At 41.0% G+C, this 26,531-nt stretch overlaps 1 protein-coding gene and 1 long non-coding RNA gene across 7 annotated transcripts in view; both read left to right on the forward strand.

The window, feature by feature from the left end:
* Positions 1-26,531, forward strand: part of PPP2R2B (protein phosphatase 2 regulatory subunit Bbeta) — a 456,145-nt gene that overhangs the window by 98,971 nt on the left and 330,643 nt on the right. Inside the window, exon 1 of one of the 5 annotated variants that reach the window (XM_049708050.1) lies at positions 21,932-22,053. The exons of the other annotated variants lie outside the window; for them this stretch is intronic. The gene's annotated coding sequence lies outside the window, so the exon portion shown is untranslated. Of the gene's footprint in view, positions 1-21,931; positions 22,054-26,531 lie in introns of those variants that run through there. 5 annotated transcript variants of the gene reach the window in all.
* LOC125964017 (uncharacterized) overlaps positions 20,837-26,531 on the forward strand; it is a 39,586-nt gene continuing 33,891 nt past the window's right edge. For both annotated transcript variants that reach the window (XR_007476510.1, XR_007476511.1), the window contains exon 1: positions 20,837-20,991. This is a non-coding gene — a long non-coding RNA (uncharacterized LOC125964017). The remainder of the gene's footprint in view (positions 20,992-26,531) is intronic.

Raw genomic sequence — 26,531 nt, forward strand, 5'->3', positions numbered from 1 at the left:
CGATGGACACTTAGTTTGCTTCCATGTCCTGGTGATTGTAAATAGTGCTGCAATGAATATTGTGGTACATGACTCTTTTTGAATTATGGTTTTCTCAGGGTATATGCCCAGCAGTGGGCTTGCTGGGTTGTATGGTAGTTCTATATTTAGTTTTTTAAGGAAACTCCATACTGTTCTCCATAGTGGCTGTATCAATTTACATCCCCACCAACAGTGCAAGAGGGTTCCCTTTTCTCCACACCCTCTCCAGCATTTATTGTTTGTAGATTTCTTGGTGATGGCCATTCTGACTGGTGTGAGGTGATACCTCATTGTAGTTTTGATTTGCATTTCTCTGTGATTAGTGATGTTGAGCATTCTTTCATGTGTTTGTTGGCAATCTGTATATCTACTTTGGAGAAATGTCTATTTAGGTCTTCTGCCCTTTTTTGGATTGGGTTTTTTGTTTTTTTGATTTTGAGCTGCTTGTAAATTCTGGAGATTAATCCTTTGTCAGTTCCTTCATTTGCAAATATTTTCTCCCATCCTGACAGTTGTCTTTTGGTCTTGTTTATGGTTTCCTTTGCTGTGCAAAAGCTTTTAAGTTTCATTAGGTCCAATTTGTTTATTTTTGTTTTTATTTCCATTTCTGTAGGCAGTGTGTCAAAAAGGATTTTGCTGTGAGTTATGTCCTAGTGTGTTCTGCCTATGTTTTCCTCTGAGAGTTTTATAGTATCTGGCCTTACATTTAGGTCTTTAATCCATTTTGAGTTTATTTTTGTGTATAGTTTTAGGGAGTGTTCTAATTTCATTCTTTTACATGTAGCTGTCCAGTTTTCTCAGCACCACTTATTGAAGAGGCTGTCTTTTCTCCACTGTATATTTTTGCCTCCTTTATCAAAGATAAGGTGACCATATGTGTGTGGGTTTATCTCTGGGCTTTCCAGCCTGTTCCATTGATCTATATTTCTGTTTTTGTGCCAGTACCATACTGTCTTGATTACTGTAGCTTTGTAGTGTAGTCTGAAGTCAGGGAGCCTGATTCCTCCAGCTCTATTTTTCTTTCTTAAGATTGCTTTGCCTATTCGGGGTCTTTTGTGTTTCCATACAAATTGTGAAATTTTTTGTTCTAGTTCTGTGAAAAATGCCATTGGTAGTTTGATAGGGATTGCATTGAATCTGTAGATTGCTTTAGGTAGTAGAGTCATTTTCACAATGTTGATTCTTCCAATCCAAGAACATGGTATATCTCTCCATCTGTTTGTATCATCTTTCATTTCTTTCATCAGTGTCTTATAGTTTTCTGCATACAGATCTTTTGTCTCCTTAGGTAGGTTTATTCCTAGGTATTTTATTCTTTTTGTTGCAATGGTAAATGGGAGTATTTCCTTTATTTTTCTTTCAGATTTTTCATTATTAGTGTATAGGAATGTAAGAGATTTCTGTGCATTAATTTTGTATCCTGCTACTTTACCAGATTCATTGATTAGCTCTAGTAGTTTTCTGGTAGAATGTTTAGGATTCTTTATAACCCTATATGTTTATATATGTCACAATTTCCTGGACTATTTTGAGTGGGAGACAAAGGGGTTTAGTTATAGCAAGAATACTGAGAAATTCAATTATCTATGAATATTGAAGCTAAAAATACTGTTTATTACTGTGTGCTCAATATTATGTCCCTGATTGATCTTTGACAATGCATTTTTTCTGTGAATTAGTATAGGTCTTTTATTAAATAAGCCTGATTCCTTGGGAATGGGAACAGGAAGCACACTGTATTTCCCCATTCACATTCCCCAAAATACAAATTTTTAGAGTGAATTAAAAATCCAAACAAAGAAATGAAACTCAACTCTATTGGAATTTCTGCATTGCAACTTCACACCACACACACAGACACACACACACACACACACAAAATCTGAATGGTCAAAGGTTTAAATATTAAAATATCAAATTACAAAAACACTAGATAAAAGTATGGATTCATATTTGTTACCTGAGAATAAAGAAGAACTGTGGTTTAGAATTCCATAAAAGAGAACATATTTATAAATATTCGTAATTATAAAGTTTAAACTTTTTTATCTCAATGTTTGTAATCAACAGGGCAAAGCAGGTGGGAGAAATTAGAACTCTCATGCATTATTGGTGAAAGTAAAAGTTGGTATATCCTTTCTGGAGGATAATTTGGTAATATGAATAAAATATATATTTTCATTCTATGCAGACATTTTATTTCTAGGCATTTATCCTAAAGAGGTAATTGTACAAGTGGAACGAGAGAGAGAGAGAGAAAGAAGGTATATCATAGCATCTTTTATTATAATTTGAGTGAAACTGCAGACATCTTTAACTGCCACTGTCCTTCAACTTGAATTATTTCTGATGGTAAAGAAAGAAACCACTTAGGCGGGGGATTGGCTCAAGATAGACTTATTTCTGATGGTAAAGGAATAAACCATCTGGGAAGGATTGATCAAGATAGCAGAGTGGGAGGATGTGGACCTCACGTCCCCCCACAAACACATCAAAAATACATCCACATGTGGAATAATTCTCATTGAAAGCTAACTGGAAACTGGCAGACAGACTCCTGGGTACCCAAGGCTGTAAGAAAGGTCCACACAGAATCAGGTAGGAAGGGAAGAGAAGCAATCAGGTCAGGACCTGTGCCCCTGGGAGGCGACTCAGAGGAAAAGGGAGATTACATGAGTGGACACCCACTCTGGGGAGTGAGCAGTTTGAGCCACATACTGGGCGCCCCAGTCCTGGGGTCCAAAGAGGGAAAGTGAGCTCCCTTGGCTAGTTGGAGGACCACTGGGACTAACAGGAGAGCTGTGGGAAGCCTGGACTCCACTTGTGAGGATTGTGCAAGTGCTGGCTTACTCCAGAGGCAGGGCAGAGAGGGCGAATTGAGGACTGCTCCAGTGGCCGCCCGGTTTCCTGGGACTACCCCAGTATGTGCCCCAGCCTGAGCTGAGCAAATTCTCCAGCCCCGTTTATGTCACTTTGCAGCTCTGCACCAGAGCTAGGGCAGTCACAACGCAGGAGAGAGCTCAGCCATGGGCTGCAGAAATGACTCAGACCTGGGGGTGCATCTGAGCGCAGCAGGGTGGCCATTATTGGCTATTAAACAGGCAGCACATCAGAAGGGGTCCCACTCTCTAACAGCAGCTGGACCACCACAGCCCACAACCCAGTACATGCTGAGAGACCATGTATGCCCTACCTTCCCTGTTGCGTGGCTTCACAACAGGGCAGGGGCAGCAGAGGCTGTGGGAAGTAATTGGCCATGAGGGACAAAGGAGACTCAGATGCAGTGGGAGCTGCCATAGATGGTCCTAGCATCAGAGGCAGCCCAGACCTCTGTCCATAGCTGGCCCACTGCAGCCCATCCCTGTCATGAGCTGAGAGCCTGCAGAGGTCCGTCTTGCTCCAGCACTGCACCCCTCTGGGGCAAGGGTGCTGGTGTTGGCAGAGGAGAGAGCACACACTTAAAGGGAACAGAGCCAGCTCAGACCCAGCCCTTGAAGCCTCTGCTCCATCAGCTTGGGATCTGCTACCCACCGCCCCCCAAGAGGACATTGATGGCCACTGAGCAGAGGGGGAAGCCCTGTCTCATACCTGCCTAGCCTGGGGATCCAGCCCTAGCCCCTCCATCTCCAACCCCACCTGCTACCAAGGTTACTTGTTTTCTGGTTGTTTTTATGGTTTTTCTCTGTTCTTTTCTCCTTCTTTTAGTTTCTTCCCTTGTGGTTTGATGATTTCTATAGTAGTATGCTTGTATTCCTTTCCTTCTGGTTTAGGGAAAATTCCATTTACTCTATAGATGTAGTAAGAAGATACATCATTTCGTCACGTCACACATGGAATAGCAAACCCCACTATTAATAGTTCTACATCCTATATACTGATTTGGAATTGAATTCGTGGTACTTAGAAAATGGCCACTTCTTAGATGTTAAACAAATGATACAAAATACTGAAGTGGTTCTGAACACATCCCAGGTAACAGAGCATTATTTTCCAAAGCCCCCCAAAGTCTCCTTCTTCTATGAACCAGGATAAACATCATGAAACATCCAGAGATCTCTTTCCCTGATGGACTACTTTAAAGAATTACAGCCTTGCTTATCACAATTTTCATTTTCTCCTCAACCACATTAAATATGACTGTAACAATGAGCTGAAGGGAAAACTAGGTCCCAAGTGTTCTGGCATATTTTCAGTATCAAAGGTCAGCCACATAGCAGTGAGCCAGAATGCACTGTGTACAGACATATGGCATTTGTTTGGGAGAGGAGGGTGGGAGGATGAGTGTCCTGTTTTCCAGCTGCCTTCGAAAGTCAGCCTGGATTTCTGAAAATTCTTACTGCATCTATGTAGCCTCCTAATCATTTTTCTTTCTAAGTGTTCTTTGATAAACTTAAAAACCAAGAAGACACAACTCTAGGAAACCCATACCTTTTGACTGTGCTGGGTCTCTGGCAAAATAAAATGGAGGGTTTAATTGTATCAGGAGTGGATAAATGCACCAGTTCAGGACTCAAGTCTAAACACAAAAGCAAAGGAACCAATATACAAGATATAATTCTATGGCAAGGTTACAGCTTATGGAAATATGACACTGAAATCATTAGAGTAACTGTGCTCTAATGATATTTTAATAAAACTATACCTATTGGTATGCTCTTATGATAGAGAACTCAGCTGATCACAGCCAATTCTATGTGCATAAAGACATATATTGTGTACCTCGTGTGATTTGGAAAGTAGTGGAAAGACCAAGTATTAGTCAAGAACTTGGGCAAGTTTCAAAGTATAGAAACGCAACTCCCAATAAGCTTATCCTAAAAAACAGGAAAGGGGTTGTATTGGGAAATTAATGGGGTAGAGGTGGCATCCTGTCTCTAAGGACTCATCATTAAATGTGCCTGTCCATCGCTATGCTTCCTTTTAGCTCTGGTTCTCCTTGGGAAGTGGCCTTGTTTTCCCTCCTCCTAATGGGCTTCTCCCACATGGCCAGAACAAGTAGGATTTAGCTCCAGACTTGCGTTCCCATGGCTTAAAACCCAAAGTGAAAATAAAGAGAAAAATTCTCCTTTCTCAGTATCGATACATAATTCCAGAGAAGTTCTCTGATTGTTGGGCTTGGATAAGGTTCCCATCCATACCTGAGTCCATTATCCTGGCCAGGTAGATGGGGTGCTCTGATTAGCCAGGCCTAGATCTGCAGCCAGGAGGACAAGGTACTGAAATTGGCAAGACTATTAAAACAATGTGGGGTGGAAAGTTTAAGTTTCTCCAAAGAAGTGAGGGTGCTCTTATCCAGAAGAAGAATAAAACTGTGCAAGAAAGACAAATGGTAAACGCCTACTAGAATACCCAAACGTTACTCCAACACTCTCCTCTCTCCCCTTGACCTACGCTTCCATGTTACTTGAAATCTTGTTTTATTATTTTGTCCAACAGTATAGAGAAGAAAGATAGATGATTGATAGATTACAAATGGAGTAAAACTTGCAGAGCTGCCAAGTGAAATGACAAACCCAAGTTTATAAACAAGTAAATAAAAATTGATTGCATAATGAAATTTTATATGAACTAAGGAAGAGTTAGATATATATGTTTGAAAGTGTAAAGAACAGCTTATCTTTAAAGCAAGCTATAAAGAAATATAAAGCTATATTGAAACAATATATCAAAAGGCAACTCATGAGGATGGGGAGAAAATGTACAAGTAGAATGCATAGTTACAGGCGTTGCCTTTTCAAGCAGAAATTTTATGATTGGCCGTTTAAAAAAAGTGTCTCCTGTGAACTCTGGGAAGACCAGGTCACTACAGATATACAGTCTAATCCTGAAAGTGGGGTCTAGTTCATCAAGGCTTTATCCATCAAGAAATGACCTCATCTAGGAAGAATTATAGGTGACTTGCAAAAAACTGTGAGTTTGTAGTAGGTGTGGTGCTTAGAGACAGATCCAGAGGATTGTGCGTTTTGGCCAGACCGAGGGCTAACCTTGACTTCTGATTACCACCCTCCCTCCCATGTGTAGGACCGGATACTTGCCTTGCTTGAGCTCAGGGTCCCACACTTTCCCTCAGACTAAAATGACATCGCAGAGTTGGAGTTCCCAGACTCTTGGCATAGTTGTGGTCTGCAGTAGCTATTTTCTCACTTTAGGTATCAGCTTTTGAGGGAAAACCCCAGGTGAGGAAGTTGTATTGCTGATTGGGAAACCGAACAGCCTTTCCCACACCTCTTAACCAGGGCTTCAGTTGCAATCAGCCCAGCCAGGCTCGTTTAGGAAATGAGAAAGATTCAGGAGCCTACTCGATAGAAAATGAAGTTTCTAAGTCAAGGTGGTTAATGTTCCATTATCCACATCCATGTATCTACTTAAAAGTCTATGGCTGACTAGTGTTTGGTTTTCCAGTTTTTGAGATATTAGAACATAGAGAAAAGGAAAAGATCAGCTAAACTCTCTTCATCCAGACAACCCCTGTAAACATTTTGATGTGTCATTCAAGACTTTATTTCTATGTAAATATGAAGTGTAAATGTATTTTTTTCATAGCATAGTAATTTCATTTTATAACAAATATCTTATTACCTGATTTTTAAAACTTAATGTATTATAAAATGTTTTACCATTTAAATAAATATTTCTCTATCATTTTAATCTATTATATAATTCTAACATCATATATTTGTGTGTATTTAAATAGTGAAGATTTTAGGTTTACCATTTAAGTAAATATTTCTCTATTTTTTAATCTATCTCTAATCTATCTCTAATATCACATATATATGTATATATACGTACATATATATAAAATGAAGACTTTAGGTTATTTCTTCTTTATTTTTGTGACTATAAGTAATTCTTTGATGACATCCTTATATACTGTTATATATATTTCCTTAGGTTCAATTCCTAGAGGTACAGTTGCTGAGTCAAAAGTGTTTCCAGAACACTTTGGATTGTTAGAGAAATTGCCACCCAGAAAGGCATAAAAGTTTCATTAATTTTTAGAATTTCTAACTATTTGAGGTGGGTAGGGGGAGTATCATCACCATAGATCATCTCTTTAAAGACACACATTTTCTTCATACTTAACCGTATGTGAAATCAGATTGCATCTTGCAATAGATAGTGACTCAGCACTGTCACAGTTTAATTTGCAGTGTTTCTTTTTCTTAGTAACACATCAAGTAACAGCATGCCTTCTCATCAGTGGCATCTTAGATTCAGTGAAATACAGTGTTCAATCTAAGCAATTTTAAGTTTTGACCCAGCTTTCCTGGCCACCCACCAAGCTCCTGGGGCCAGTTGCCCTTGCTAACTGCTTATAGTGTACTCAAAGTATGTAAATTCAATTCACCTTCTATTCAAGTCGCTGTGCGTATGGCTCAGGGAATACAAAGACGAACGTGACAGTGCCAAGAAAAACTTAATTAGGAAGGTCACTGCATAAAAACCATGTAATAAATCTTACCTCAAAACCTTTGTGGAATGAGGCAGGATATAAATAAATAAAAACATTATCTATACAGAAGCCAAAGAGACATGAATTTTAGAGCATCTCTCCCACGTGTTGCCTTTATAGATGCAGATAATCAAGAGCTCTTCTGAGCATTTCCTTGAAATCATCCTCTTCCTGAAGATAGAGATGCTGCGCAGTCTCGCTCAGAGGGTATCTCCTTTCTTCACGCTGTTCACCTGGCCAACTCCTGCTCAGCCCTCAAAACTCTGAGCAGAGGCCACCTCCCTTGGGAAGTTACTCTGGCTCCATCTCTCTCTTCCTCTCTCCCTGCCTTCTGTCAGTATTGCTTCCACAGTACTTAATACATTCAACACCACACGTCATAGCAACCTACTTAGATGCCTTAAGGAATGGGGGAGGGGTGTAGCCTAGCATTCAAAAGCAGGACTCTTATTATTATTTTTTTAAATATTTGTTTATTTGGTTGTGCTGGGCAGGCTCCTTAGTTGTGGCTCAAGGGCTCCTTAGTTGCAGCATGTGGGCTCCTTAGTTGTGGCATGCATGTGGGCTCCTTAGTTGTGGCATGCATGTGGATCTAGTTCCCTGACCAGGGCTCAAATCGGTGCCCCCTGCTTTGGGAGCACGGAGTCTTAACCCCTGTGCCACCAGGGAAGTCCCCAAAAAGCAGGACTCCTGAGGTAAGATGGCCTCAGCTCAATTCCAGGTCTGCCATGTATTACCTAGCTATCCTTGGGCAAGTTACTAGGAAGCGCTCTTAAATCTCGATTGTCTTCCCTGCAAATTGAAGTCAATATTGCCTGGTTCAAAGGGTTGTTTAGAGGATCAACTCTAATAAAACATACGAAGCCCCTGGTGCAGGCGCTTGCCGTTGGAAAACACTGAAAACAGCATTAACTTACTGGCCATCCGTCTCCCTTGGCCAACCAATGACCTTTAGAAGAGCAAGAAGTATGTCCTTTATCTCCATGGTCCCAGTTACCTGGCGTGGATTAAATTCTCAGTACCAGTGGTTTACAGTGCTCCTATAGAAACACCAAGCGCACAATGCCTAAAAGAAATGAGACAATAGCCTTTCCCTTTGGGCTCAGCAGAGCTTTTTTGCTCTGTGAGTGCCTTCCTACTATCTATCAGTCTATTGAGAGAGGTTTTGTTTGTTTGAGACTAGTGATGTGAAAAGCAATGAAAGGGCTATAAGAATCTCAATAGACCCATCTTTCTTTTAGAAATCATTCATAATAGTAACTGTCTGGGTTGTCTTATTTTTTCCCTACTTACCAGGAGTCTTAAGGTGATAACGAAAGGTAACTACTTCATGTACTAGGAACGCTTGCATGTGGTCATTAGTTTATTACATTTACTTCCTGTGTCCACTCAGCAGGGGATGTGATGGTAACTTGAGGATCTTACTAAGCAGCATGAATGACCAGGGCAATGAGTGTGATAGTAGATGGACACAATGCCTACAACAATATTCTATCAAGTGACTTCACTCCTTATATTGGGAAATCGTTGCTCTCTTGGAACTCAAGACCAACCTCTTATAAAGAATTAGTAACTGAGCCATATCAGGAAGTCACCCCACTCCAAAATGTCCATGCGTTCAGCCTTGCTGATGCCTAAATTGATGACAATAGCGCTTACTTTCTCTGAGATATTATTCCTTGTAGGAATGCCACTGTATCTGAGCATCATAAAACAAACAGCTATAGCTCCCATTTATTGACTACTCCGATCTGTCAGGTAGAGACATGTTCCATCACTTAATTTTCCAAGCAGTCCTATGAAGTATGTATATCCCTATTATATGGATAAGGAAAACGAGGCTTAGAAGGGAAGTAACTTGTCCAAGTTGCTGGGAAAGAGCAGAACCGTGAATCCAGCCCAAGTCTATCTGATTCTAAGCCTGTGCAGACCTCAGAAGTCAGGGCTCAAATCCTCATGGCTCTAAGATTTGCTCACACCTCCAGCCAGGTTTTCTACCACCTTCTTCCAAACTTCACACCTAATACATACCAAACTTCTTTTAGTTCCTCCAACATAACATTAGAACACTTTTTTCCCCTCTTCTCCCTCCCCCTTCGCTTTCAATCCTTAGTTACCTGGCTCACACTTTCAAGCCTCAGCTGAAATGCCACTTCCTCAGAGAAATTATTTCCTGACAGTTCAACCCCATCCCCAAATACTGTTCGGTTGACCACTAAGTGCTCCCAAAGCTTGGAGGCCCTTGCCATGTTAGTGTGGATCATAAGGCATAGTTATGTCTGGTGTAATTGTCCGCGTCCTTCATTAGACTGTAAGTAGCACAAGAACTGGGTGTAAGTCTGTCTGGTTTCCTGATGTATCTTCAGTGCCTGGCATCTGGTAGAAGTTCAGTACATAACAGTGGAATAAAAGCATAGGGCTTCCCTGGTGGCGCAGTGGTTGAGAGTCTGCCTGCCGATGCAGGAGACATGGGTTCGTGCCCCGGTCCGGGAAGATCCCACATGCCACGGAGTGGCTGGGCCCGTGAGCCATGGCCTCTGAGCCTGCGTGTCCGGAGCCTGTGCTCTGCAATGGGAGAGGCCACAACAGTGAGAGGCCCGCGTACCGCAAAAAAAAAAAAAAAAAAAAAAAAAAGCATAAATGAATCAATGGTAACTGGTGGAGTAGAAATGCGTTGCAGTAGGGAAGTGATGACTTCCCTTCTACACCAAAGGCAAGTCCTGCCTTTTCCAGCATTCTGTATTCAGACCAGCCCTGCCTGTTTACGGACATTACCAATTAGCAATCTGGTTCACCTTAACAACAACTCTGACTCTTACAACAAATGTTTGTTCTCTTCTCCAATTTCTCTTTCAGCTTTGATGAAATAAGATCCAAGTTTCAAATATTTGGTTTTAAAATTTGAGCTACAGCGAAACCTAGAAAAGTTGTAGGTACAGACGTTCTTTGAGGCCCTAAATCACCCCCTGGTCACCCCCCCCCCACACGTACCCCCTTTTGTTTCCCTCACTTGTGAAAGATTACCTCTTCTAATTCCTCATAGGTTCTGTTTGTCACAATAAGCCACATGCTCCTGGTTTACATGTGTTTCATTTGTATTTGGACGCTTGGAAATCTGCCTGAAGTAGACATTTCAGAACAAAACAAAGCAATCACTAATACCATCACTAGTATTGCTGATAACAGGGTTTTTCTTCTTTCATTTTTCCCCAAGAATCAGGCACCATAGCCAAAATGCTTATCTGATAGAGAATGAAAAAAAAAAACCCCTTAAATAATCATAGAAAGCCTTTTGATTTTTTAGCAGAAATAATTAAGGTAAGGTTTGACCTGCTCACTAATCAGAGGATTGGGTTCCCAGAACAGAGTCTTTGTGCTATTCTACTTAACCAAAGAGCAACTTGGGCATTTATCCAGAGAACTCCTCAAGGATCTAATATGTTAATTGAAAAAAAAAATCTTAGGAAATAACTTGAGAAGCAAACAATTCATCCAACTGGAAACACATGAGATTATTTTCCAATCCCTTTTACTTGAAATCTAAGATGCTGAAGGATATTCTTCTTAAAGCAGAATTTTTCAAAGAACAAACAGAATTAGTTACAATTCCAAGGTAGGATACAATTAGCTTTAATTAAAACAGCATACAATATAATTCCCACATGGACATTTTAACATGCTTAATGCTGTTACAGGTAAAGAAACACCATCCTAGGCTGTCCTTCCGGATACTCAAGGCCTTTGTCATACCTCCACAGCGGTAATATCTCTGATTATTCAGCTTTCTCTACCTGGCCCCCCTCCTCAAGCGGTTCTCTTGAGGCACTTCCGCAGGAGGTATATCTTGGCGTGTACTGGGTGGTTAGTTTTCCTTTTCTCACTGCTCTGTGACCTTTATCATGATCATGAATGTGGTGCTCATGAAGAAGATCTCAGCTGAGAGTAAAGGATGTAGCCACCTGGACCTCTAGACTCTTCAGTCTCTTCCTAGGATCTATTGTCCAAAGATTCGATGTCTTAGGTAATTCACCTGATCCCTTAATACCAGGGTAGAACATGGAGGGGCACGCTCATCACTTGATAAGTTCTGAAACACAAAAGGATTTGAATTCGAGAATCCTGAGATGACTGTGAAATAACATAAGAAAAACAGAAATGGAGTAACATAGTGTGACTAGTTCCTGAATGAGTGGGTTGGGGCAGTCTAAACAACGGAGTACAGACATATGAAGGAAAGTCCAAAGACAGACGTACAAAGGCACATCCAAAGAGTTTGGAACTCTCCTGATGCCTTGGGGAAAATGGCAGGAAATAGACTGGATTGTTGCTAATGACCTGCTGGAGGTTGAAGAAAAGAGTTTAGATTAATCCATTCACACCCACATGGAAAACAAACAAAACTCACACACATGTGTGCACACCCATGTACAAGAGCATACACACAGGTGCGCACACGTACGCGCAAGTTCTCTTCTAGATGATAGTCTACACTGATGATTTCAGGAAGAAACTTCTTTATTAGTCATTAAGATAATTAAGACCTGTTTCTCATTTGTAGTCAACTTTCAATTACTCATGATAAAACAAGCTAAGATGGGAAGAACGAAAACCTATAGAGAATTCTCAAACCTCACTTTGGACAATTTCAATCCTTTCTACCAGCCACCCAGGCTTTTCCCGAACCTGCTAATGAGGAGCTAAAAGTGGCCTGAACTTTCTCCCCTAAGCCTACCCCCTGCTAGAGCTGCTAAGAATAATGAGATGCCTCAAAAGCCAAGAACTTGAGAAAGAAGGAAAATGACATCTGGGTAAATCCCTCTAAGACCAACAACCCCCTGAATCTTTGAATTGGTACCATAAGGTACCCTTGACTGGGCTGAGATCAGTCAAGAAAATGCTGCTTACTTAGAAAGGAGAGATGATTGAAAGTATTTCTGAACATTTCCAAAGAGGCCTGTTATAAGCAGGCATTCTTATTAAGAAATTTTGCCTGAAGCTGTAAGATCAGCCATCCTCTTACTTCACTTTCCCGTTGCGGAGCAGAAGAAAAATAAACAGGTTGGTTCTGCATTCAGAAACATGAAGATGTGGGACAAAAGCATGCCCACATAAAACAATGTCATCACATTGTCACTTGCCCGTGTTACTATTGCACAAGGATCTGGTTTGAGTTACAGAGATATCACTTCCTCCTCCTTTCAACTATTATTATGGAGAAAAGCACTAAAAATAATTATCCTTGGCAAATAGAAGGGACAGAATTCTCGGGCTAGTTTGACAAGGTCAGATGAACACCAGTGACTGTTTATACTCACTGGGCATGTACAGAGGGTCTTATGTCTGGAAAAGGACTTCATTGTGGTGTGGTGAGTAATTGAGTTTTTACAAGTTAAAAGTATTAGCACGTGGTGTTTGCTGAGCATTTTCCTGGATGCTTTGTTAGACCCAGGAGATGTGTCTCCATCCTCCAAAAAGAAGGAGGTGGAGAAAGAATACACAGAAGAGAATTCTTAGACTCATGTGTCAAATGAGAGAAGTGAGTTTGACAAGATGAGAGCTTTAACAAGAATGAGAGCATTAGGGGTCAGGGGAAAACACAGTACCATAAAGACCCAGGGATGTACCTTTTCTTCTGAGTTTTTAATTTCTTTTCCTTTATCCTCTGAGTTGATTACTCATAGCCAACTTAATCCCACTGCCCTGTTTTGTGGGTAGTGGAGAGCAATGGTCACCACTCCTACCTGGAGACCTATTCAAAATTGGCTGGTCAATTCCCCCTGAATCCCAGGAGTGATAATTGCATGTCCTCTCCAGACCACTGGGTCATTGTTAGAATCCTGCTAGAATCACTTTTCTTCCCCTCCTCCCCCCAGAAAGGATTATAAATTGAGAGGTCCTCCCCCAAATAAAGGCCCAGAGGTGTTGGTCCAATTTAAAGCAGTAGAGGCACTATATCTCTCCTATATTTCCCATGACCAGCCACGTGGACTTTTCATCTAATTCTGACCAAGCCAAACTCACTTCTGCTTTTACACCTCTGTCCTTGTTATTCCCTCTACTGTGATGCTGTGTTGATGAAAGATGGTGGCTTGGCTGGGTCCTTACTGTTCAGCTCTCAGTGCAAGTGTCCCCTCTTCTGAAAAGGCTTCCGGAGTATCCAGTCTAAAGCAGCCCTGCATTCCTCTTTATCACATTACCCTGATTTACTTTCTCCATACTCTGTCACTATTAGAAAATGTTCATTTATTAGTTTACATGTTTCTAGTCTGTCTCTTACCTCTAGAACATCAGCTCCATGAGGCCAGGGGCCTAATTCTGCTTTTGTATCTCCAGCATCTAGGATAATACCTGGCAGATCACAGGCATTCAAATGGTTGTTTAGTTTAAAAAATTGTGAGAGTGCTTATTATACTAGATGCTACTATATGATCTTATTTCATCCTCACCCAAAACTGTGCTGTAGCTACCATCTCCATTTTACAGATAAAAGAACTAAGGCTTAGAGATGCAAGTAATTCTTATAAATGGCAAAGCCAAACTACAAACCCAGGTATCTATCTCTAGAGCCCACACTCACAATTGCTACTCATTTTACTTATACGTGATAATATAGAAACCTCTTCTTGAAGTTTGAGATTGTGTCCAAAAAAGTTAAGGCTTCCAGTTTCCAGTTTCACAATAAGGAGCTTGGAAGTTGCCACTCCGGTGCAGAAGTGCAGAACTGAACAGACTGAAAAATCAGCAACTCTTCTTAGATCTATAAGAGAGGGGAGGGCACAGGGCAAACTGCTGCCCCTAAGATTGGAGAGACAGATCAATACAGGGAATCCTGGCTTCCCGGAAACTGCTTTGAGAACCAGTTGCAGGGTAGGAACATCTGAACTTTAATTGATGAATTACTGGAGGCTCAGTGTGGATAACTCTGAGAGTTAAAAACTCCAAGGGAATCCTGTCACAAGGGGACCCACAGTTTTGTGAAATTTACCTCAAGGAGGTCAAGGAAGTTCTCACAGTAAATTTCAGAAAGAAATCCCCTGTACTTCCAGCAGGAGAATGGGAAAGGGAACCGTTTTGAAATATGCCAGAGTACTCTATTCTTCTTAACTAGGCCTGCCTTCACAAGGAACTAGTTAACCACAGCCTAACGTACTGGGGTTTTACCAGAACTGACCTAGAGGAAGGGAAATACCCAATTCCAGTCAGCTGTAGCCATCCTCTCCTACTGAAGCGGAAAGAAAACAACTGGGAAACACATAGGAAGTTCACAGTCCAGAGGTGTAGGCTGATTAAAAGACAGATACCTAATCATAGGTCATCTTTCCATTACACTACTAAAGGCCTATTTCTAGCAGTTCCTTTTACCCAGTACATTATGCCCAGCTACCAAGATAAAATTGCAAGATGTAATAAAAGGCAAAAAGCACAATTTGAAGAGACAGAGCAAGCATCAGAACCAGATATGGCAGAGATGTTGAAATGATCAGACTGGGAATTTAGTACAACTATGATTAATATGCTAAGAGTGATAATGGATAAAGTAGACAGCATACAAGAACAGATGGGCAGGGATAGGGAGGGTGGGAGGGAGACGCAAGAGGGAGGGGATATGGGGATGTATGTATATGTATAGCTGATTCATTTTGTTCTAAAGCAGAAACTAACACACCATTGTAAAGCAATTATACTCCAATAAAGATGTTAAAAAAAAAAGAACAGATGGGCATTGTAAGCAGTGAGATGGAAATCTTAAGAAAGAACCAAAGAGAAATGCACTATTAAACATAAAAAACACTATTAACAGATATAAAGAATGTTTTTAATGGGCTTCTTAGAAGACTGGATACAGCTGAGGAAAGATCTCTGTGCTAAAGGACATATTAACAGAATCTTTGAAAACTGAAAAGTGAAGAAAACAAAGACTGAAAAAAACAGAACAGAGTATTCAAGGACCATGGGACAACTACAAAAAGTATAACATATGCATAATGGCAACACCAAAAGAAGAAGAAAGAGACAAAACAACAGAAGAAATATTTGAAACAATAATGACTAAGAATTTCCCCCAATTAATGTCAGCCACCAAACCACAGATCCAGGAAGCCAAAAGAATAACAAGGAGGATAAATGACAAAAACCCTATACCTAGGCATATCATTTTCACAGTATAGAAAATCAAAGATAAAGAAAGTCATCCTGAAAGAAGCCAGAGAGAAATAAAGTTAAGCCCATTTTTTGCCTGCAGGATTTCTCAGAACCTTTAAAATGCTAATGTATCCCAGGACTTGCCAAGATGAGGATATAATATCCCATTTAATTTTTTTTTAACTAATGACTCCTCTTTTTCATGAAGTTTCTCTTGACATTTCTTTGAACTGTTTTACCTCTGAAGTTTTTTGGGGAACTGTTCTCACAGTCTGTCCTTGTCTTCAAAAACACCTACCTATATCAGAACCATAGATCCACCACTGATACATTCATTCAGCACATGTTTTTTGAATACCTATTATGTACCAGCCACTTATCTAGAAACTATGAGATAATATATCAGTGAACAAAACAAAAATTCCTGCCCTTTTTGAGTTACATTCTAGAGAGGGGGAGAGACAGATAATAAACCATAAAGATAATAAGTAAATTCTATCATACAGTAGAAGGTGATATTCTGTGGAAAGAAAAGAATATAGAAAAAGGTGAGAGGGATGTGGAAGAAGGACAAGGAGGAAGAGTGAGGGAGAGGCAGATGGGAAGGAAAGATTTGCAGTGTGAAACAGAGTGATCAGGGTGAGCTTCATTGAGAAGGTGGCATTTGAGCAAAAACTTGCAGGTGAGAGAATTAGTCACACGGACATCTAAGGTACAAGCATTTTGGGAAGAGGAAATTGCCAATGCAAAGTATTGAAAAAGCCAGTATAGTGTTTGCAAGAAGCATCAAGGAGGCCAGCATGCCTGGAAAGAAGTAAGAGACTATATAGTAAAAGATGAGATCAGTGAATTAAAGGGGGTGACAGGACATCCTGTGTAAGGTTTTGTAAGTCATTGAAAAGCCCTTTATCCTGAGTGAAATAGGAAGCCATTGGAATGTTTTGAGCAGAAGAGTGACACAATCAGCCTTACTTTTGAAGAGGATACTTCTGGCTACTGTGTTGAATATAGAATACCAGGGATCACTCTGGATACGATGTTGAGTACAGGATATAAAAAAAAGCAAAGTTATAAGTAGGAAAGTCAGTTGCCATAATCCTATGAGAGATGTGTGTCTCAGCCCAGGGTGGTAGCAGCGCCAGTGGTAAGGAGGCGGAGGCGGAGGGTTCTGATTTATTCTGAAGGCAGAGCCAACAGGATTTCCTGATGGTGTGAGAGAGAATGGGAAGAACCATGGATGATGAGAATAAATTGAATATCGATCAAGACGGAGAAAGCCTCGTGGGATGGAGGAGATTCCAGGTGGGAAATCAGGAGTTCAGTTTTGGGCATGGTCACTTGGAGACGATTTGTAGGTAGTTGGCGTTTGGGAGAGAGATGTAGTCTAAAAATATAAATTTGAGAAGGGCCAATAAGTGGATGGGACTTAAAATCATGAAAATATAAGAAATCACCAAGGAAGTAAGTACAGAAGTTTAGAGGAAAAACTGCACGAAACAAGCTAAGCCTAAAGCCCAAATTAAAAAGAACACTAAACCCAAAGCCTTGACTTGTGGGTCGAAGCAGAGCAGGTAGTAGAAGAATTACAAACTTCAGCTTAGGGGACTTAAAGGTACAGTGAAGCAACCTCGTCTCCTGAACCCTGTGAGTGCTTGAGGAATTCTGCCTGGAGTTCTGCTTGAGGAGATTGTGGGGCTTAGTGGGAAAGAAAATCTCAATTGATTAGTGGTGTCTGCTGCAGTTGTGGAGCACTGACTGACAGTAAACAAGGCAGTATCAGATAGTTGGCATTCTTTGCCTAAAGGAAAGGCCATGGGACTAAGAATAGATCAAGTGGTGTTTGGAGAGTTCACTGAATGTTTCAACTTGTTGCAAATCAGTTTGTGGGGTTGATAGCAATAGCAGTATGTAGCTTGTTGCTGAAATTATCTTACATGTGTAAGAAAGATTTTATTGCTCTTGAGCCATTGGCTTCAGTGTGTGAAAGGGGATCTATAAAAGAAGAATAGAGAGAAATAAGCTCTGTAATAAGCAGGGTGATCTACATAATTTGTGGACTCGGGACACAAACTGACAAAGTCAAAACCCATGGGAGAGTTGTACTTTCAGCAGTGGTTCTATGAGGAAATTGGGCAAATCCTCTCCCTAAAATGCAACCATAATGCTGCAGAATTTACCAAAAACAACCATTTAGCGCTTTGGAAATCCACCAAAGACATACAACAATCTGAGAAGTGTTCATGCTTGAAAAACCACTGAACTTCATATGGGAGGAGTGGAAATCCATGAAGTTCTGGCCTAGGGCTTCTCTCATCAGCCTCACCCCAGCCCGTAGGTTCTGCCAAGGTAGGGAAATCCATGATGACCAGTAGCTTCTCTGCCAATGTGGAGGAGACTCACCCAATTTGGAAAGGTGGGCAATGTGCACACTCAGTAAAGCTGTCATTAGAAATGATTATCTTGGGGGTGGGTCAGGGGGGAGGACCACGGGCTCCAGCAGCCTGAGGTTGCACTTGTGTGCAGGAGCAGCATATCCCTGGCTGTGGATGTGTGCAGTGGAGACTGAGGATAGCACAAGCCCTTCACACATTTCTGGTTAATGGTAGGTCTGAATGCACGAGCACAGACAGAGCCCAGCAGAAATGAAAACCTAGAGGCTTGAAAACAACCTGAACTTTAAGTGTGTTCCCCGACCCACCAACAGATACAACAGCAAAGGCTGAAAACCTTACTGGTTTGAGGTGCTTGAGCACAGCTGATGTGCAATCATTAGCTGACCACTAAGTTATAGAGACACAGGAGCAACTTCTGGCAAGCCGGGTTTAAAAATAAAATGAAGGATGTACATTTAAACCAACAATAACAACAGCAACATAGCAGAGGCATCAGTGACCACAGAGGAAACATGTTTCACAGATTTAGCCCAGGCAAGGTACTAAACAAACAAAACCATCAACAATAACCTCTGAGGGAAAAAAAATACCAGAATTCAGGATATCTGTCACATATTATCCAGAATGTTCTGCCTTTAAGAAAATAAAATAAGAGACATACCAACAAACAAAGTGTGGCCTGTACTCAGGAAAAAAAAATCAGTTAATAGAAATTGTCTCACAGGGTTAACCAGATATTAGCAGACAAAGGCTTCAAAGCAACTACTGCAAATATGTTTAAAGAACCAAAGGAAACCATATTTAAAGAATTAAAGTGTGGCAACAATAGATGAACAAATAGGTATTCTTCATAAGGATATAGAAATTATTTTTAAAGTGTCAAGTGGAAATTCTATACCTGAAGTGTACAATAACTGTAAAAAAAAATTCACCAAAGGGACTCAACAGCAGGCTTGAGAGAACAGAAGAATCAGTGAACTGTAATTCAATAGAAATTACCCAGCCTGAAGACTAGAGAAAACAAGATTGAAGTAAAATGTACAGAGCCTCAGAAACCTGTACCTTGAAAGATCAAGCGTAGCGACATCCATGGACTGGGAGTCCCATAGGGAGAAAAGAGAAGGGAACAGAAAAATTATTTGAAAAGATAATGGCTAAAAACTTCCCCAATTTGATCTTTAAAAAGCCTTACTCTACACATCTATGAAGTTCAAAGAAACCCCAAAATGATAAATACAAATAGATCCACACCTTGCCACATCATAGTCGTTGCTGTATGCCTAAACCCAAGAGAAAATCGGCTGAAAGCGGCAAGAGGAAAGCGACTCAGCATATCCAGGCAAGCATTGATACAATTAACAGCTGGCTTCTCATCTAAAGCCATGGAGGCCAGCAGGCAGTAGAATGACATATTCAGAGTGCACCAAGAACAATGCTGTCAAACAAGTATGCTATAGTTGATAAAACTCTTCTTCCAAAATGAAGACAAAATAAAGACATTCCCAGATACGCAATTGACTGAGTAAATTTGTTGCTAGCAGATGTCTTATGAGATATATTGAGGAAAGGAAGTCCTTCAGGAAAAGACACTAGAAAGTAACTCAAATCCACAGGGAAAATAAAGAACACTGCAAATAATAAATATGTGGGTTAGCATAAAAGAGTCCATAATGTACTTTTTCTCATCTTTCCCCAACTTCCTTAAAAGACATAAGATTGAATGAAACAACAATATTAACACTGTATTGTTGAGTTTATAACACATATAGATTTAATAAATATGATATAGCACAAAGAACGTAAGAGGGAATGGAATTATATTGGAGAAAAGTTACTGTATTTTCCAGAGTGAAATTAGTATTAACATAATGAAGGCTGTGATAAATTAAAATGCATATTGCAATCCCACTAAGAAAATAACCCCCAAAATACAGTAAATCCACATAAGAATTATAATGCCACACTAAATTATTTGTCCAACACAAAGACAGAGGAACAGATAACCAAAAAAAGATGGGAGACATATAGAAAATCACAGGCAGGTCTTTGGCAAAATTTCTCTTCTTTTTGCCCTTGTGTGATTTTAGTAGAGGGAACTGAAGATCTATAACCAACAGGACGGTCCACCCAATTTGTGAACTAAGGTCAAAATAAAAATTCAGCGTCCCTTGTTCAAAAAGTATTAAGAATTTCAAGATGGCGACAGGAGATTATTATGATAATCAAGGGATCGTTCTGAGTAAAGGGCCCTGTATGAGTGTACAAGTTGCTCACCCATGAAGCAGACCCCAATAGCAAGAGGTTACCATACCCTATTATCTCACTCTTTTGATAAACCTCCTTTGGAGATTCAATTCTTGCTGTTCTAGTCTCCTCTGTTGTCTTTTCCTTTTGTACTCTTGTATCCAAATTCTCCCACATTTGACAGGGACCCATCCTTCTCAGCGAGAAATCTAAGAGATGGAATCCACTTTGCTATAGACTGTTTTGCATTAAAACCTGTACTTCCCTTGCTTGTACTGACGTTATATTTTCAAGGGCAATTGTAAGCAAAGGCGGCATGGAAGTCTCAGAGAACATCATTCTCTAAGTAATTAATATTTACTAAGTCATTTGAAAACATTTAGTATATATGAAACCCAAGAAGGGTCTTTGCGGTAGTGTGCTGGGATGAGCTGATCTACTTGCTAGGGTAGCCATTGCCACTACTTCTTGGTCCAGTTGTGCAGTGATCTCATCATGTCTTCATAATTAGGCTTTATGACTACCATGGAAAGTCTTGACTGGAAGGCAGTTCACTAGTGTCAAACACACCTGAGGGCACGCTATGGGATCATAGCCCTAAATCATGCAAGCCAATTCTACTCAGGCTTTGACAGGTAAAATCTGCCTGCTTACAGTTTGTGATGAGCTGTGGTCCTCCATGGTCCTTCAGAGCACTCTCTCACTTGCTCTTCTGGAAAAAAAAAGTTGATTATGGTGAGCATGAAACAGTCAAAGTTGTTACCCACATGTAATACAAATCTTTTCATTTCAAGTCAGAAACAAACTGGCTCAAAACAGGCTTAATCAAAAAGAGAGAGAGAGAGAGAATTCAGACTCACGTAGCTGAAAAATGTGGAAATAGTCCAAGCTTTGGAGCAAGGCTTGACTAAGTAAGCTCAGCTATGTCATCAGAAATGATTTCTTTCCGTTTTTCTTCTTGGTCTTCTGTGGTATCTTACTTAGTCCTAAGGTTGAATTCCTAGTTCCAGAATGATTTCCCCTACCTGCTGGATCTTTCTTGTTTTACATAAATGTCAAGCAAAGAGAGAGAGAATTTCTTTCCTGGGAGCCCTCTGAGCCCGGAAGTATTTTTCCAGTAGCTCCAGCAAACATCTCTATGTTTCTCACTGGCTTGAACCATCTTCTGTCTTGACCTAATCACTGTGGCGAAACCAGTGGGGTGTGCTGATTGGCTTAAACCGATCTGAGTTCTACTCTAAGGATGAGTGGGGTGTGCTTCCTCCAAGAATATGGGCTGCATGGTAGAAATACTGATACTGGTTTGAGGTCTAGGAGGTATCCAAGGCACCTGGGGAGCCCTGAAGGAAACCCAGGATTCCAGGAAGCATCCCAGGGACTCTGGACACCCATTCCCCATGTTTCCCAGCCCATATCCCACTCCCAGTTTTTCAGCTGTGATTCTTATTGTGCTCTGTGTGATTTTTGTCATCAAGATAAAATCTGAGAATCCCTAACCCAGGTCCAAAAATAAGAAAAAAAAAAAGCCCCCTACCCCCCACCAATGGGAAACAATGACTTTTGTGAAGTCAGTGGCCACCAGGTCCTGAGCTGGTGACATGATGACTGTAGAGCCCAGGATGATGAAGAGAGCTGGGTGGGGCTGCCGAGAACACTGGGCTGCCTGAAGTCCAACATGGAGTAACACCAATACAAATGAAAAGCCATCAGATGTGCCCCATTTCGAATATCATCCTGACAGACACTGAACTGGGAGGTAGGGTCCTGGAGAGGTGTTTATTTTCTGATGTAAAACAGGTAAGGGGAGCTTTTATTGACCTTTTTGGATATCCAATATTAATAATAACCCTTAACATCATGCACACCTGGGAAAAATACACAAGAAAGTGAAAACTGCAAAGATTTAACCTTAACTACCAAGGGGATGCAAGAATGAGTTGATATTAAGGTATTCATTTATACCACTGACATAGATCCGTGTCTACTGTGTACTTGACCCTGACCTAGGCACTGTATAGGATAGGATAGGTACAGTTTAGCATAGTGTTTCAGAGCACAGGCTTTGGAATCCTTCAGACCTAGAAATGAATCCCAGCTCTGTCACTCAGCCTCTCTGAGCCTCAGTTGCCTCATGTGTGTAAAGTGAAGACGTACCTACCTCAGGCAGCTATTGTGACTATTAAACGACAAAAATGAAGTAAGTAAAAGATAAATAAAGCACTCACCAAAGTGACATATTAATCACAACTATTATTAGTGGTAGTTGTACTTGAAAAACTAGTAAAACGTGGTTTCCGTTCTTTAGATGCCTGTCTAGGAGAGGGGATGTGAAATGCGTACAGGTAATGAATGTCGGGGAAAAAAATAGAGATGAAAAGACATAGAAGTTTGCAGGAAGATGAAATTTCTCCTCTGTGTCGGGAGCGGTGAAGCCTCTCTGATAGGCATTTTTACATGCAGAAGCTAACGGGATTGCATTTAACTTTAGGTGACATCTTTTGGGTCTTTCCTCTTATGTCTTTTAGAGAAACCGCATCTGAAGTGTCAGTACAAAGGCTGTAAGAGAAAGCTACATGAGTAACGCTGACACTTGCCTAAGAGTTCATTCTCTCCAGAGAGGCTGCATTGCCAGACGCCTCCACTGCTCTGGGTTGCCTCACAGGGGACACAGGGTTGCTGTGGCCTGTCCTCATGGCGAAAGGAGTAGCTGCTTGATTCATGGCTTAGCTGGGGCTATTAGATTTTACTCCCAGAGGCATTTGATGATCTGTTTAACTGAGCGTGGTCGTTTGTCTTGTTTGCTGACTACTTAGCAGATGGATTTGTGATTTTGGTAATTACTGTATGAACGTTAATAAGACATGATATCTTTTATTAATTAGTACTTCATGTGGTTTGTTTTTCAAAAGAGCAGAAACTAGATGACTTACAAATAGTAATGAGTCACAATATTCGTCTTGTAGGATTAGCATTTGGAGGTTGTTCATTCTAGAATGGTTTTCCTCTCTGGAATTTTTTTACTCAAGAACAAAGACCAGAGCCATTGCGTTGTATTCCACACTCTAGAAAAGGCTCATTTGGTCTGCTCAGCCAGAAACTGTTTCATTTAGAGAAGTGCTCATTTACAGATTTTCCCTTTTGATTCTCTCCAAAGAGGTTTTGGTGTTCAAAGGATAAAATGCTTTCAGAGACTCTCAGTTATGCCTGAAGAATAATTTTCTAATAGAACTACATGAGATTTGGACTTGTTTTACAGAAGTAGATGAGTACCGCTGCTGTAGTCACTCCCCCAGTACACACACACACACACACACACACACACACACACACACACACACACACACACACACACACACACACACACACACACACACACACACACACACACACCAGCAAGCGATCGTGCAAAGCTATTTCCTAGGAGGGACTGGCAGGCATGCAGTGATCTAGCAAAGAACAGCATCTCTTCTGGGGTAACTCAGTTGGAAAGTACTTCTGAACAAAACAGTCAGGTGGCGGGTTGTTCCTGCCCTCCCTGCAGAACTCTTTTAATGACTCCTAGGAGGGTACAGTTCCCTTTCAAGATCCAGATACCTATGGTGCTTTGAACCACCTGCACATGCTGTTGTTGACAGCTCCAACAAACTCTTCTTGAGCACCCTCCACGTGCCTCACACACTGCAGTGGGCCTGGCAGAGGCTTTCTATGCACGGGGAAGGCTGCCTGTGCTACGAGGGGTTTACAGCCCATGCCGCTGGTTATTACAGAAGCAGACGTGAAGCCCGCTCGCTTTTGCGCTAAACTTAAGCTAGCACATAGGCTCGAAGGAAGAGACTGCTCATCTGTCCATCCAGCAACCTTTTCAGGAAGTCAAATCAACGCTAATAATTACTATAACTTTCCTGTATTAAGTGCTGATTAAGTGCCACACATTAGGCTAAGCATTTTGCATGCATTTTCTTACTCCTCACAAAAAACCTTTAGTAACTATATTTATAAATCCAATTTATAGATGAGCAAATTCATGATTACGATAGTAAGGAACTTATCGAAGTTTACATAGGCATTAAGCGGCCGAGCTCTGCCAGGGACTGCCATCGTACACAAACTGGTCTACCAATTTTGAAAACCAATGTTCAGCTCAATGGCCATTTTTTTTCTTATTACCAGCCACAAACTGGAACTTCTCAGCTTTTTTCATCTTCCGAGTTGCTCTTCTTGCAGAATCTACAGATGAAACTTTGGGCTTTTCACCCTACCACATAGCAAGAATCTGGAGGTATTGGTTGGCTGTCCATGGGGATGTCTTTACAAACTGTGTCCCGTTGAGACAAGTGAATCTTTCAGTGACACCCCCTTAAAAGTGTGTACACAGTTGGCTGCTGCCCCACAGAAGTGGGCATTGTGGTGGGAGAAGGTGTACATGTTGCCGCATGTCTCAGCTGGGCGGTCTGTTGCTCTGGCTCTGTCTCTGTTGCCTGGGCAACCTCTCCCAGAATGTGAGAAACGTACTTCCTTTTTTTCAAGTAGATCTGTAGGAAGGACTAGAAGTTATAGTCATAGGTTGCCTGTTATCCACCACCACCTAGTTGATTGACAGAAGCAATGTTTGGAGAAAGCACACCATCATACCTGGGGTGCAAAAAGATTCAAAATCACCCAGATTCTCTCATGTAGCTCTGAAATCAGATGAGAGAAAGACCATCTCCCTAAATCCCAGCAGCTTTTCCTACTCAATTTTTTTCTCTAAGATAAATATTTTATAGCAATTGTCATTATTTTTGCTGTTACAGCAGGAGGAAATTTTGAGAAGGCAATGCTACAGAATGATGGTGAACGTGGTTTTGAGAATCAGTCTTGGGCTCAAGCCTTGGCTTCACCATTTGGTAGCTGTGTATCTTTTGGCAAGTTATTTAACCCCTCTTAACCTGTTTCCTCATCTATGAAATGGAAATGCTAATATATAGATTTTGCATGTATGAATCGATTTCCATTCATGTATTCAGGGTCTACTCATGTGACAGGCATTCAGCTAGATGATCGGGGAACAACTATGAATAAGAAGGCATGGTGGGCTTCCCTAGTGGCACAGTGGTTAAGAATCCGCCTGCCAATGTGGTGGACATGGGTTCAAGCCTTGGTCCGGGAAGATCCCACATGCTGCAGAGCAACTAAGCCCGTGCGCCACAACTACTGAGCCTGCGCTCTAGAGCCCACAAGCCACAACTACTGAGCCCACGTGCCACAACTACTGAAGCCCGTGCACCTAGAGCCCGTGCTCTGCAACAAGAAAAGCCACCGCAATGAGAAGCCCGCACACCACAACGAAGGGTAGCTCCCACTCGCCGCAACTAGAGAAAGCCCTTGCGCAGCAATGAAGACCCAATGCAGCCAAAAATAAATAAATATTTTAAAAATTAAAAAAAAAAGAAGGCATTGTGGCTGCCAGCCTTCACAAAGGTTAAATCTGGCAGGAAAGGTACCTACATAACAGGTCACTACCCATATGGAGTTATAAAAGAGGAAGTAGAATGACTCATGGAACAAGCAACAAAGAACCCAACCTAGTTTAGTTGGAACAAGAGACAGGCTCCCCCAAGGAAAAGGATATTTAAGATGTGAGAGAAAATTTGAGTTAGCCAGGTGAAAAGTAGAAAGAAGTGTGGTTGCAAGGGAACATATTTAAAGGCCCATAGGCAAGAGAGAGCACTAAACATAGGAAGACCCAGAAGTGTTTGGGTACAGATGAGACCAGACCATTCAAGTGAGGTGCAGAGTGGTACAAGATGGGGTTGAGAGAGAGGCAAAAGTTGATGGAGTCTTAGGGTCTCGCACACTATGTTAAGACATGTGGACTTTATCTAAAGGTGATGAGAAGTCCTTAAGGGGTTTAAATGGGAGTGATGTGTGGAGGAGTTTCGAGGACTGAATAAAATAACATACCCAATATTGCACAGGGAAATATGTTCAATATCCTGTAATAAACCATAAAGGAAAGGAGTATGAAAAAGAATTTACATATATATGTATATGTGTATAACTGAATCACTTTGCTGTACAGCAGAAATTAACACAACATTGTAAATCAACTATACTTCAATAAAATAAATTAAAAAAAATAATATACCCAAAGGCCTAGCCTAGCGCTACTGTGTTGCCACCTCTCAATAAAAGGTGGGTGCTATCATCATCATCACCTTCTTCCTTCCTTCTACTATTACCAACTCCTGTTAAAAGGGAAAAAATCCTGCCATGTACTACAGAAGGAGACTTAA

The sequence above is a fragment of the Orcinus orca genome, chromosome 3 (genome assembly GCF_937001465.1).
Source record: "Orcinus orca chromosome 3, mOrcOrc1.1, whole genome shotgun sequence".
NCBI classification, from domain to species: Eukaryota; Metazoa; Chordata; class Mammalia; order Artiodactyla; family Delphinidae; genus Orcinus; species Orcinus orca.